The following is a 14,141-nucleotide window of genomic DNA, read 5'->3' as shown; positions in this document are numbered from 1 at the left end:
CCCATGATTCCACAGGGGTGGGTGGCCACGGGGCTGAGAGCTCCTGACCTGTGGGTGAACGTAACGTTGCCTGTCTACGCTGCTGGCCAAGATATATACTTGTTTTGGCCAAGGAGACTTGTGTGTGTGTGTGTGTGTGTGTGTGTGTGTGTGTGTGTGGATGTACACTCACACATGCATGCACATAGAAATGAACACACCCACTCAACCACACAACCTCAGTGCTCCAGTCAGACTTGCCCCAGTCTTCTCCCTCTGTACTTGTGACTGTCAAGAGGAGACAGCCATCCTCTGGAAAGCCCAGTTAAAATTTATATTGTATTTATTGGAGGGCCCGTTGCATTTTACCATTCATTTGTCCTTGCGGCTGGAACAGCGTTTTGTGTGCTCTGCAGGAACGTCGAACGCAGTCTATCAAGGTGTTATTTTTGGAGGCATCTTCGCTCACAGTTTAAACCAGTCTGTGGTGAAGAAAATGCGTGTGAACTGAGGTGCACTGCGGTGACAGGACGATGCTGTTAATCAGGTGAAGCAGCTCTTCTGCTTCTATCTTGAAAAAGTTTGCCCAGTTCATACCTGTGAGGACATAATTTACCTATCTGCATTGTTCAAGGGTTGTTCCCGAATTAAAAAGCAAAATCCCACTTACAACCGGTGAGATTTACCCCTGCAGGTAGCTTCTGTATTACATGACCAAAAGTTAACCATCTGGAGATACCATCCCAAATAATATTCCCACCAAGTTTGGTGAGGCTCCATCCATGCATTTTTAAGTTACACACACACACACACACAAATGTAATTTAGTTTTTCCATTTGAAGTGGAGGAAGCTCATGTAAATGTTTTCCCTCATAGCAGTGATGTTTTTTTTTTGTTGTTTTTTTTTTTTTACCTCACTTTGCATTGATAAAATTAATTTACATACACCAAGTCTCTGTGTGAGGGTATACATCAATACATCTAATTTCCATTTCTAGGAAACAGATCCAAAACTGTGCAGTTACATAGGTTCAATGGCGAGGCTTTATGAGTGAATTGTATGTGGGTGGCATATGTTTGTGTATGTGCTTATGTTTCAGTCTGCGATAGGCCTCTGCTGTTTTCACTGGATGAATATGCATGCCACACACCTACTCTTTTCCCACACACACTTCCAGGACATCATAACATTTTTTTTTTCTGTACATGAATAGTGGCGGAGCACTAGAAATGAACATCCAAAATGCCAGCCAATTACTACGGTGCCCCTTTACTCAACCTCTCCATATTGAGCCCTGGTTGTCAAACAGATTGTCTCCGGTGCTCCGAGCAGCCAGCGCTGTGAAACCGTTTTCATTACGGAAGGATTGCCATCGGCCTTGGGCTGGCGGCTTAATGTAATTTCACAGCTCAGTGTCCGTGCGGCCACATCAGGGTCCAAACATGGCCACCCACACCTTTACAAGAACCAATGAGAGGTGCTGAAAGGGTGACGGGCCACTAGTGAGTTTTAAGAGTGAAAAGGGAGCCCCGAAGTGAAATTCCTGCTTGGGAAATGACTGCAATAACATCATAACAGCCAGCAAGGCTTTGGAAATAAACATATACAGAGATAGTCCTCATTTAGGGTTTGTAATGAAGTGTTCAGGGAGAGGTGGGACTCACTCAGTAGTGGGCACGTTCAGTAATCTGATGTGGAAAGGTTTTACAGAAATCAAGTGGGATTGCTGTATTTATATTATGGAAATTATCGACGATCCATTGCAAGATTTGGTTAAACACTGGATTCTTCTAAAAACCTTTCCTGGCAGTATTCAAAAAGACAGCATTATGTAAATTATCCAGCATAAATCTCACACTCTGGGCCTACAAAACTCTAGAAGGCATATCTTTGTTGAGGAAAATTATACACGGAAAGATGTTCATCGAGTACAGAACCTAGTTTACACAAGGTTTTAATCTAACTAGGCAGGTACAATGAATGTTTATGTGTGGGAATTTTCCTGTCTCGGGTGTGTGTACACATGGGCACATCCTTTTTGTACACATGTATTGTAACCTGCTTGACCCTGAGCACCTCTTGAGTATTCACCCCAAAAGTGTAAGCCAAGTGTGCACCAGAAGTCCCAATTAGAAACACGTGGCGAGCATTGCACATCAAAACTCAAACTGACATCTGGACAAAAGTGAAAGTGAGACAGACTAGCGTTTCAATTTCATGTTTTACAACGCGGAGAGTGCGAGAGGGCCTTGACCTCGTGGCTCGGGAGGGAGATGAGGTCCAAAGAACCTCCGGCCTCCATCTGGAGGATATGCTTTTGGAAATCTTATATACAAATACATGTGCATAAACGCTCGGACACACACATCCAACACGAAGAAGACAAATGAGTGTTACACCCTCTTACAAATATTTTTTTTTAAAACATTTTTCCTTTCCATTCTTCCTTCATACCCCGGGATAAGTTATTTAAATGAATCTTTGAAGTAACAAGAGTTAGATAAGAAGATTGATACGGTTCTCGTGTCTATATTGTAAATATGAAGCTAATGTCAGGATATCATTAGGCGGGGTTATGTGCTGGATTATGTCTTGGCTTGGGGCACTGGATACCTGGAGGTTGTCAGACAAACTGCAGAGACTCCAGAACTCGAGAAGGGGAATGTGTCCCACAAAACCCCTTCTCATGACACCAACGTTTCTGCTTTTGAAATGAAATGTTGTCGAGTGAATCTTGAGTTTATTGAGTTACAAGGAAGACCTGGAAACGGGGGGGAAACAGCCAGTGTGGCTCTGTCCGAGGGTAGCTCACTGATTGACATGGCGAATCTTGTTTTTAAATCAAAATGTAAAAACAGTAGAACAGACAGATTTTTATGCTGAGCTCTAACATAAACTTGCGGATAGCTATATAGCTGCATTTCCAAAAAGTGTTGACCTATTCCTTTGCCCCTTTGAAAATACCCCCAGCTAGACCTGCTGGTTAATTACATGATTGTATGACCACACTCACAGTGACATATGACTTGCATGATGTCAGGCAAATGACACCTGAGGCACCTCTGCCATCTGCTCACAATCCAGAGCACTAGCTCATTATATCACAGTTTGAAAGAGGTCATTTTAAATTAAAGAACAAACTGTACAGGTAGGCAAATGCTCTTTGTCTGCGCTAAAACAATGGATGACGTCAAAAATAAAAAAACGACCATCAGCCCAACATTCACATTATGAATCACCATCATAATGCTCATGCTTATTCAGTGTGCCTACTGAGGTGTGCAGCCTCTTCATTTAATATTTCCATAAGGTTGCATATGAGTGTGTTCCAGGCAATTCCTGTAATAAGGAGGTAATGTATTCTGCGCCAGTGGCAAAAAGGTACGCTTGAAACATCCCTCACAGGAGCAGCAGTTTTCAACTTGACAGTGGACACATACATAATTAAGCCAACTAAAAAAAAAAAAAAATGAATATTTCATCTCAAAGCATTTTCATCTCCAAACATCAAAACACCTCAGCGTCTCACACAATGAGCAAGGTAAATTAGTTTTATTCACAGAGGAAATATGCAAGGAGCAATGCTCACTCAAAGGAGCTTGCTTTAAAAATATTTATCGGCACAGAAAAGGGTCAAGAGGCTACAAGTTATACCACTTTGTTCGTATTTTTGCCATAATCCTTCGTGTTTTAAGAGGAACTGGTTGTTTTTAAATGCAAAAAGAGCTAATTCTTTCCTACGATTGTTTTACCTTACCCTTTTTTTTCTGGACTGTAATTGTGTCATTATGGTATATTACAGTGTCAGGCTTAATGTTTTGTAGCCTGATCTCGCCATAACTCATATTGACGTGTAATTCATGACATGTCATCCGTGATTCGCCTGAGGACTTTCGGGTTTTTCGGATATGTAGGCACATGCCAATGGAGAGGATAAATTATTCTATAACCTTGCAGTAGTTTGGATTTTACTACTGTGGTCTATGCAAACGTAGCTTTTGCCAACATTTTCTCCATTTCTGTGATGGCATAGAGACTCTCAAATGTCTTAGTTTCCAAAGAATAGGTCATAAATTATATTGCAGTAGCTTAAAATGCCTGTGTGGTACGGGAGGGGAAAGTAGTTGCGTGCAGAGGAGAATTGCTTTGACCGTCAGAGCTGACTCTGACTGGCTCCCTTTACACCTTCATAGATGGGAATTAACCTGCCACAGCCTGAAACGCTTTACTGAGCGCTGGTCGATACTGTCATTATCCTAAAGCAATTCTTAATTCTATTTGGCCATGAGCTAAAGATCCTCGTATTGATCACAAAGTAGGGATGCCACAACTACTTTTTCTATAGTTAAGACCTCGATGTGCGGGTAAAAAAAAGAAGAAGAAGCAGCTCCCCGCTCATACGGCCCAGAGCTCAAAACACAGCCACGCGTATGCTTCTGAAGAAAAGATAAGTCATTGTAGACACATGTTTCAGAATGATACCTGAAGATTTTATCAAGTGCTACAGTCATGAGATACAAATGCTAGTGAGTGGTACCTCAGTGTTTCATCAAGGGTTACAGGAGGGGGAAAAAAAGCAGCTCTCTTTCATATCCTGTTTTGGGAGATGAGAAATATTGATATCACTCGCTGAGCACTATCAGTATGAAACAGTCCCTTTCAGAAAAGCAGCAGTGACAAACACCTGTACTGAAGTTCCTGATTACACGTCTTTGTTCTGTCACTGCTGCCGCCCCTCAGTCTCTCTCTCTGTTTGTGTGTGTGTGTACTTGTTTTTCTATAGGTGTGAGGTACGATTTTGGTTCGAAACCACCGCAGTGAGGACATTTTGACGTCGTGAGAAGATTTGACGACACCAATATGGTTAAGGTTAGGTTAAGGGGCAAGGGAATGCATTATGTTAATAAGTGTCTTCAACACTATAGAAAGACAAATCTCTCTCTCTCTCTCTCTGTGTGTGTGTGTGTGTGTGTGTGTGTGTCAAACAGAGAGTCAGAAAAAGACTGGGAAATCCTGAGAAGCATGTATGTATGTGAACGCATCTTCTTCCGTCTCTGTCTGTCCGTCATCCACACCTTCACACACACACACACACACACAAACACACACACACACACACACACGCCGAGTACACTGCCACCTGCCACAAACTATACGCTGTGGCCTGTGACAGTGGTTAACAGAACAGGACATGTGTAGCCCCAGGTGACTCAAATTGCAAAACTAACAACACCATGCTTCATTGCACCAGGAGCACTGTGTGAAACACCAGCAGAAAGGGTGTGTGTGTGTGTGTGTGTGTGCGCGTGTGAATTTACATGTGTATCTCAATGTGTGTGTGTTTACTGGTAGGCATTTGTTGCAAATTTGCATCGCATAAGGTACTGCAGTAATTTATGTGAACTTCATTATGATTCCGAAAGATTCCTGAAGCATAAACAAAAACAAAACACGAAGAAAGAAAATGTGATCGTCTTTTGGTACAATCTTCCACACAACGGGGTCTTGTCCTCAATCTTCATCTAAGATATTTACCTTGAAGGGCAGTGAGTACACGTCCTGCGATGGCGTCAGGCGAACATGAAACACACAAGAAGTAAAGCACAAGATAAATGAGACAGGACACATTCACCTTTACAAATACCATCACACCCATTCATCTTACACATGACGGATACATCTGTAGCACTGTTAGCATCTCCGAGGCCTGAGGCTACAGAGGCTGTGATTTGTTTCCCGCTGAGACCAGGGTTTAGCTTCATTTATTGGACTTCTGATGGAAAGCTATTAAGTTAACCACTGAACTTGGGCACAGCTCTGAGCTAACTGACTTTGCTTAAGTATTTCAATTTCAGTCTCTAAATTGCCCATAGGTGGTCTCCACCTCTTGCCCAACGTCAACTGGGACTGGCTCTTGCCCCCCTGCCACCCTCAAAGGATTAACGGTAGAGCTAATGGGTGGATGGATTTCAATTTCAATCTTTTATCACATTTCATAGCAAAATATGTGTACTTTTTACCTCATGGCATTTATTGCAATGTTCAGTATGTGTCCCCGTTGCCATATGCCTCGTTCAGTCCAGTGTGGAAGCCTTGTGGTTGACTGGTGCCTTGACACCTCTTTCAAATATCTGCAAAATAACAAAGAGCAAAGAAATAGGATCAGTTGTAAAGGGCATATTTGATAATAAGGCATTATTTAAAAAGAAAACTAATCTAGGTTACTCTACATGGAAAGTAACTAATAACATATTACATTACATTACATTCATTTAGCTGACGCTTTTGTCCAAAGCGACGTAAAATAAGTGCATTCCACCATGAAGATATTATATAAAAGAGCAAGATTATATGTTTAAAAAAATTTGATATGTAATGCATAATTTGCACCATTAATCAAATGTTTCTTAGAATCAATCAAACCCCCCTTTTTCTTCTCTGCTCTCAGACATGCACTGCACGTTTTTGGAGTCGTTGTATGTGAGAACACAAACGTCCGCAAATGTTGCGCTGGACGTTTTTCCGTAACTTTTCCTGCCAGTCCCCTAGTAAAATTACTGGAAAATGTCAGAGTGAGCCCCATGTGAGAATACAGCGGGAACATCTCCGGAAGATTCACGGCGAGCGAGTGGGCGCACTGCCCGGGCGACACCCCCTTCCCCTGAATTTTCAAAACTAACTTGCAAACTCATGTTCATGTCCGTAAACAGCTGTCAGCAACTTGACAATGTGTCTACCAAAAATCGTTCACGAGAATATTCCGTATCATTAACTCATTTTTCTTCATAATTATACTATATCTCCCCAGCTTAGTCAGCGTAACTCTAAAATTGACATTCATGTGTAAAATTGGTGGGGTGTCCCTTTAATATATTTGCTTGTTTGTGGTTATATTTGGTCTGTTTGACAGTGACAGCGCTGCTACAGGTTCCTGCACCAGCGGCTGCTCTGATTGGCTGCTCTGACCAAGCGGAGTGGTCCCCGGAACGTTCCGGACCGAACCACTTCCGCCAAACGGGGGGTGCGGCGAAATTAGCGACTGCGGGATATTAATTCCTCGCCCGTTTCAGACACACTCCGTTCATTAAAACACAAACATAACCTGTGTCTTACTCCATTTTATCCTTTTGGGCCTCGTACTTTTCCAAAATGAATCGACTGAGCAAGTCGGTCGTGTCTACGCCACCCCCGCGCTGGATCAAGTCGACGGTTTGGTTCAAAATGGCTGCAGAGAAACAGTTATGAGGATCGACGGCTTTGCCAGGTCTCTGGGAAGAATGAGCCTCTCTGTAGTGTGAAGGCGCTCCCTCCACATAGCTGGGGATCCAGGTGAGAGCCGCTTCGCAGCTAACGCAACATTTTCCTCCCGGCCCCGCCGCTTTTAAAAAAAATTTTTTTAGACCGAGAGAACGGAGCCCTGAACGCGGCTCGCGTGCAGTTGTTGTCACGGTCGCCTCTTTACGTGCAGCAGGAAGGATCCGTGGCGCGCAGGCTTCTGTGTTCACAGTGTGCACAGCGGCCTCAAACTGAAACGACGCTTGTGTCAAAGTGAAGATTTTGCTCGTGCAACACTCAGCGGACAGATAAAAACGTGCACGCACACACACGCACACAGTTTGTGCGCAGCCAGTGCAGAGAAGCAGGCCCGTGGCTAAACCCCGCAGCTGTGCATCGCAGAGATACGTCATCATAATAATGTAGGCACGAGCCTACACACACACACACACACACACCTTCTGTCCTCATCCAAGCAAGTACCTGGTGTGCACCTGTGCATGGTCATGTTGTGTAGGTGTAAACCTCAGAGAATTGGGGGGTTGTCAAGTATTAAGTCTTGTGTATGTTCATTAAATAGTCATTGTGCAGTCTAGACTTGGATGGAGCGCGCGCGCACGAGCGCGCGCACACACACACACACACACACACACACACACACACTGTACCCTAGACATGATTTGCCTCAGTACTAAGGTTAACGCAATGCATTTGGTTGCTGTGGATGAAGCGACAAGAGGTAAACGCAGTGAGGAAGCTGTTGTATAGTTGGAGCAATGGTGCAAACACACGATCCTATTGAATAGCAGAAGTCATCGTACAGTATCGCACTTTTGCCAACTGTGAGAGATGCTGCCAGGATGTGTTCATACCATGGTGTTTTAACACTTCGTCATATATATAAATATATATATACACTCTGGGTTGTGTTCTCTGAGATGGTCATCATTGTGTTCTTTTAGTTTTGGTAAATCATGAAAGATGCGCCGCTCGCAGGTCTGCAACATGAAACTGCATCTATTCTAGTAGCAGTGGTAGTGCAGAGGCTCGTGTTTTATCCCTTTGACGACATCACAGAATATATTCTCAGCATCGTTACTCAGGTCTGATGTACTTGATTGTTATCGGTGCAGAATTAAATGGACTCATTAACAACCAGATGACATATTACTTATGTTACATAACATCTTACAATAAAGTTACTCACGGGCAGTCACTAAAATTGTAACATTGCAATTTTACGAACTTAACCAATTATATTTATTCATATACAGATTTTGTATTCAAACAATATGTGTGATTGGTACATAGTGTTATTAAATAGTTCAGGTTTCAGGTGTAGGATCAGTGCAGGACACCAGGAAGCTGAAAAGTCAGGGTCAGCTTCAGTCCACGAGTGTTGCTGAAAGCGCACATAGAGCTTGGTGCATTTTTCAGGCCCGCTGTTCCATAAGAAAGCTTGTACAACAACATCGCTTGGTCAGCTCCGACACTACGAGTTAATGTGGCTTGTAGAGTTTGGGGTGCTGCTCTAGTATGGGTGTCCGTTATTACTGCCAGTCTTGGACATTTCATTGGCCCTGAGGTGTTTCATCCAAGGTCTGGGTGAAGACTTGGATTGAACACCTCTAAGACGTTAATAAACGTGGAATATGATCAGCTGTGGTGAACTGAGGCGGACTTTTTGGAGAGGTGAGGAGAAAAAATTCCCCTTTCTCACTGTGGTATGGGGTATGTGCCAGAGAGTGTTCCTGGGTTTTCCTTTCCAGATACAACAATTTATTATTTTCACTATCTGCAGCAGCCCAGTTTTTGTCACATAAAAGAAGCTGTAAAGGTCAGTGAACGCCACATATCTCAGGTCTCCATGTGGGGAAAGTTGATTGAAAACAGTGTTGATTTTTTTTTAATTAACAGTTTCACTTTCACAGTTGACACTGGTAAAGAAGTGGGCCTTTCCCAGTACAAACACAACGTTCTCTGTTTTTCAGCTATCGAGGCTTCAGTGGCAGATCAGTCAAACAAAGGTCTGACTCGGGTTAAGGCAACATCATTAGGACCTATGGAGAGAGAAATTGACTTCAAGGTTTATCCTTTTTTTTTTTCTTCTGTAGAAAAAAGTGCTGTCTCAGCAACATTTTGTGCTGATGTTGTGAAGTGGCTCACGCCAGACAAATCAAGTAAGGTGTGGTGCAGGTGATTTAAAATAAATAAATACAGAAGTCTAGGAAAATACAACCAGAAAAAAATCTACATGCTAGATACAGAGAAATCCAGAATTAAGTGGAAGGTAATTTCAGGTAACAGCGTACGTTCATTTAGGGGCTCATAATGTGACGTAGTCTGTTAAAGAGTATAAAGCTTTGATTCTGGCTCTTGCTTCATCTGCTAAATCATGCTGCTGTTACCTTTATTTGTCCCTTTCAGAAGCAATTTGATGCTCAGTTTCAAAACTGGTAAGGCAATGCATTTTGTCAAGATTTTCTGCACAGTCAGAGCAGTTCCCTTCCTATAGATGAGTCAGAGAGAAACACTGTCTTCCTACACAATCACAAACACACACACACACACACACACACACCAGAGTTTCACGGATGAGGTCCTTTTCATCATAATGGTTACTGTGGGGAAACGTCTCACAGGGTTCATCGCATACAATGATTAGGAAAGAGGAATCACACTGCGTGATACCGTTTATCAGCAGAATATGAGTAAGGTGCTGGCATGTAAACCTGGCATCCTGTGTAAACACATGCCAATGCGAACGACTGGAGCGTTTACTTTGGCTGCAGCAGCTCCAGTGTGGTTTCACATGTGGCGAGACGTGGAGGGTGGAAGCAGGCAGAGGAAACTTAGATGCTTGTCTAACATTTCCGCTCAATCATAACCAAGATCATGTTACCATAACGCACACACACACTCTCTGAAACACACGCAGACACGCAAGACTTTTGTACTCAGGGCGCCGCTCATTGTCAGGCTTTGAAGTACCAGCCGAAAGTCTAAAGAAAGCCCAAAGCGTTCCCAAATCTTGTTGACATTTTGCAAGAGGGGCATGATAATTGAGCCAAATATTCAGCCAGTCACTCTGCATGACCTGTCTTGGACACTGTGGCTGCCACTGATTGTGTTTTTCTGAGTTAATTCTTGCTTTAAGGCTTGGCCTACTTTTTCAATTATGGCTTCATTACTTTATGGGTGCAATCTAGGCATACGCAGATGAATTAAAATACAGCTCTCCCCTAAAACATTAGCATACTGGCTAATTCACATCGTCTTTTGTAAGTTCTGGCAGAACACATCAAGTTCTAGTCAATCAACCCATTTAGCCTAATTGATTAAAACCATTCTCATTTAAAGATATATATATATATTTTAGTTTAACTGAAATTCTAAGCAGCTGATGCATATCCCGTCTACTAAGTGCTGCCCAAATATGTCAAGAGTGGAGAGTTGAAGAACAAGGAAAGTGCATCTCTAGTCTGAATAATGAATGGAGACCATATTGTGGATGGAAAAGGGAGGATGTGGTTCAGTAATAGTCTGGTGAATATTTCTTTTTCTGCTAAATTGTTGCTCTTGCTAGACCCTTGTTTCCAAGAAAAGTTAATGAAAATTACATGTGAAGCCTAATGAGTGACTTTTACAGGATTTGTAGGCTGCAGCGAAGGCATATTATTATATTAGGCTGCTCCTTGGAGCATTTGTATAGTTCCTGGCTGTGTTCCACTCCTAGCAAACCATTTTGTTCGTCATGTTGTCTGTAAAAAAAAATTCTCTTGATGTGGTAACGACACAAGAGGTTGACGATCATATAGACTACAGCATTGGTCCTGAGTTGATCAAGGCTGGTAGTTGTGAGACCTGTTATCTCTTAAAGATTTTCTTTTAAGTTTTTTTTAGATGTTCAGTAAAGGCTAGATTCCACAAATCGGGGAGTGGGAGGTCTGTTGAGCTGCCAACGAGTAAGGCCCGTACCCCCGAACTGCTTCGGTGGCAAACAACAGAGAAGACTATGGATCAACTGGCCAGTTTCAAGGAAGTGGAAAGTGCAAGCTCTTCCTGTAAAACACCATTTGTGCTCTGTGAATAAATAATAAGTGAAAAGGGAAGTTGTGTTTTACATGTTATGAAAAAGTGGACGTGTGGCTTTGTGCTGCCTTGAGAGTTATTGCAACCGGGGATTTGGTATCTTTTTTCTATTTTTGTGAAGGTGCAATACATGCCAGTTAAGTTGACTGATTATAATTGCTGTCCACCATTTGAATTGTGTCTTTGAAGAGTTGGCGCTGATCGAAGGCCGATTTGGCTGCGATCGTGGGGCTTTTGTCGGCGAGATCCAAAATTTGATGGCGAGTGTAAAATCAGGCCAAAAACTCATGCGGTGTGAACCAGGCATTGGCTGGGGGAGATGTGGTCCTCTCTCCTCACTCTCTTAGGGTCCTGCTGGGTTAGCTTAGCTCTCTTCCCTTAACTATACTGAAACCTGAGCTTATCTACACACTTTATGGCCGACTGAAGTAACATGACTACTGCTAATGGCAAACACTTTTCTGTCTCACACGGGGAGAAACTCACTTACCGGAACAAACCCGCTGTGAGAGTCACGTTTACACACTTTATGTATTAAGGCTCTTATACCTTGCTTATATCCATTCGTGTAATTATTATAATCATCATTATTGTATAATATTTGCTTACCTCCATAGACAGAGAGGGAACATGGAATAGAGATGGAAGACAGAGCTCAGGGAATGATGAAGTACGATCAGAGGATGTTGCCTCCACAGCAAACCTCTTGATCTACAGGAAACACTGACTGATGCAGTTATATGGCCGGTTGAAAAATGTTTTGGCCGGTATTTCTTTCAGTTTAGTGGCCACTGGCAGATACACCAAAAGTTAATTTTGGACCTTGGCTGTAGGACAAGTTGATTTCTGGTGAAAGGATTAGGCCCATGTGAAGAGTGATACATTTATTTATGTCTACCAGCCTAAATTTCTCAATTAGCTCCAGACATGAGGGAAAATCTAAGTCATTTTGGGCCTACGTGTGTTTATGCCGTCTGCGATAGGCTTGTGAATTTGAAACCCAAACCCACGCCTTGTCACTCCTCTGAGGTCCCTCCCACCCCAGCGGTGGGTGCGGCACGTGCATTAAAGACAGCAGAGAGGCGTTCACTTTCATCCCCTGTCATTTGGCTGTTTCCCAAATATACTGTCTCAACCTCCCCCCTGCTGCTAATTTCTCTGCTTGTCCCACCCACTGTCTCCTCAGCCTCTCATCTCCGGGCCGATCTTTCCCCAAACACATTTGCGTGTCTCCCTCTCTCCATCCCACAGCTATGATTTAGGCGTCAGGGTTGCTCCCGCTCCCTCCCAGCCCTGGATCAAGTTACCCTACCATTACTCAGTCGTTCCCCCTATGAGGGTGCTCCATGTCAGGCATAGCGGAGCCTGCCTGCTCGCCGCCTGCCTCTCTGGATCTGCGGACTAGTTCAGTTCAACCACAGACGCCCCTGGTCAGTGGAGTTCTTCCAGCTATGGCACCGAGTCTCTGGAAAATGATGCAGGCGAGTGAGCGGCAGGCAGCAGGCTTCACTGCAGCTTTGGAGCTGCATTTTCAATTTCATGTGCGGTGAAGAAAACTCCAGCATATAGTCTGCTTTTAGATGTTCTATTAGAAATCCTTTTTGTGTGTGTAGTTTAACTGTACACACACAAAGCACGACAATTTGCTGGTGGTGTTGCGAGCCACGCAACAAGCCCAACCCCTTCCCCGTTGTCACAAGTCGACTGGTGATTTGTGGACCTCATCGTTTTATGGTTATGTAATGTCGGGTTGACTTGACGAGGAAAATGTCTTGTTAAACCCCACACCGCCCCACTCCCATAAAAGTGAGTGATGCAGTCGGCCGTACGAGGGCCTTGCTGTCCCTCCCTACACTACATGTCATGGGATGGGAGAGGAGTTGTCTAGCTGGCCTGGCCGGCGAATGACACTGCAGAAATTTCACTTGCTGGCTTGGCTTTATCACTTGATTAATGCTTTCTGAGGGAAACCGCTAAATCTGAGGAACTGTGTGCTTCTATAGGTTTAATTTATGAGCGTCAGCGAAGGAAAGGTGTATACCTGTTTCTCTGCCCGTGTCCTTTCGTAGGGTGTTAAGTTTTACAGAAGCTACACCCCAATCCTCCCATTAAACCTGTTGTCCAATCACAGCGGAGCCGAAACTCCCGATCTGCTATGAGCAAGCTTGAAAGCCCTCTTCTCGATTTATTTAGGTCTGACATATAAGGTAGCGTATCGCAGCATAGGCAGGCCCGCTCAGGCTAGGCTAATCCTTTCTAATTGAAAGGGAGGCAGCGATGTGGGCCAGTGGCTTGTATGTCGCTCATCTCACTGCTTGTTTTACAGTAATGAGACATCTGGGGCCTGAGAACAGCGCTGTTTATAGAGGAGAAACGGCTCCTGAGCCTGAGGGCCTGTAGGACTGTCACAGACAAAACAACGGAGCTGACTGCTTGTTTTCTCATGTCTGTACGTGGGCTTTTTTTCTGCCTTAACTCTGCGTTGGCACAATTTTATTTGCCAAGTGTTGCCTTAGATTCGTGTCATTGGAAAGAATAATAAATTTGGGATTTTTAGGACGAGGTTAAGGGAATAGAGTCTGCTAATATCAGGCCCTACATTCCCTACATCTTCTTTTTTGGCCTGTGGTGTTTTTATTTCTGGATATAACGTTTTTATTCATGCTTTTGGTTTGTGAGACTGTAGGCTACAATGGATCATTAAAATTATTATTATCATTATAGTCTGAAGTTCTGCTTCAGTTGTCATAAGTAGAAGGATTGGTTTGATTTTTAGTTGGTGCGTCCATGTGG

General features: G+C 43.4%; 2 protein-coding genes across 2 annotated transcripts in view; one reads left to right on the top strand and one right to left on the bottom strand.

Moving 5' to 3' along the window:
• zeb1b (zinc finger E-box binding homeobox 1b) overlaps window positions 1-14,141 on the bottom strand; it is a 117,370-nt gene that overhangs the window by 52,631 nt on the left and 50,598 nt on the right. Inside the window, exons 3-4 of the mRNA XM_047329724.1 lie at window positions 6,002-6,112; window positions 5,517-5,540 (exon numbers count right to left, since the gene is read on the bottom strand). The gene's annotated coding sequence lies outside the window, so the exon portion shown is untranslated. The remainder of the gene's footprint in view (window positions 1-5,516; window positions 5,541-6,001; window positions 6,113-14,141) is intronic.
• Window positions 7,203-14,141, top strand: part of znf438 (zinc finger protein 438) — a 37,046-nt gene continuing 30,107 nt past the window's right edge. The window contains exon 1 of the mRNA XM_035618681.2: window positions 7,203-7,310. The gene's annotated coding sequence lies outside the window, so the exon portion shown is untranslated. The remainder of the gene's footprint in view (window positions 7,311-14,141) is intronic.

This window comes from Scophthalmus maximus, chromosome 21 (assembly GCF_022379125.1).
Source record: "Scophthalmus maximus strain ysfricsl-2021 chromosome 21, ASM2237912v1, whole genome shotgun sequence".
NCBI lineage: Eukaryota > Metazoa > Chordata > Actinopteri > Pleuronectiformes > Scophthalmidae > Scophthalmus > Scophthalmus maximus.
This window is presented reverse-complemented; position numbering and strand designations above follow the sequence as displayed.